Here is a 396-nt window from a genome sequence, read left to right as displayed (position 1 = left end):
ACAGTGACGTAACATGGGAGGGCCAATCGACTGCCATCTACGTGGCAGGGCCGCCCGCAGCCGAACGCCAGGATTTATGCTGCTGCAGACGTAGCCAATTAGATTTCCAACGCGCTGGGCTGCCATGGGGACCCGGAGAACTCGCGAGTCAAAAGCCCATTGGCGGATCTAAAGGCGGAACTGATAGAGGACGCTTAGCTTCCTATCGGAATCCGGTCCGCCACGCGGCAGCTGCCTTCTTCCCCGCCCCGCCCCGCCGATGCCGCCTCTCCCCCCCCCCCCCCCCCCGACGCCACTCCAAGTCCGCCCCGATGACTCTGCTCCTCAACACTTGCTCTGACCCCCAACCCCAGCTACGGCACTGTCCCGTAGCACCTGTGGGGACCCAGTTCATCC

This window comes from Arvicanthis niloticus, chromosome 21 (assembly GCF_011762505.2).
Source record: "Arvicanthis niloticus isolate mArvNil1 chromosome 21, mArvNil1.pat.X, whole genome shotgun sequence".
Taxonomy (NCBI): Eukaryota; Metazoa; Chordata; class Mammalia; order Rodentia; family Muridae; genus Arvicanthis; species Arvicanthis niloticus.
Note: the sequence above shows the minus strand (reverse complement) of the source record.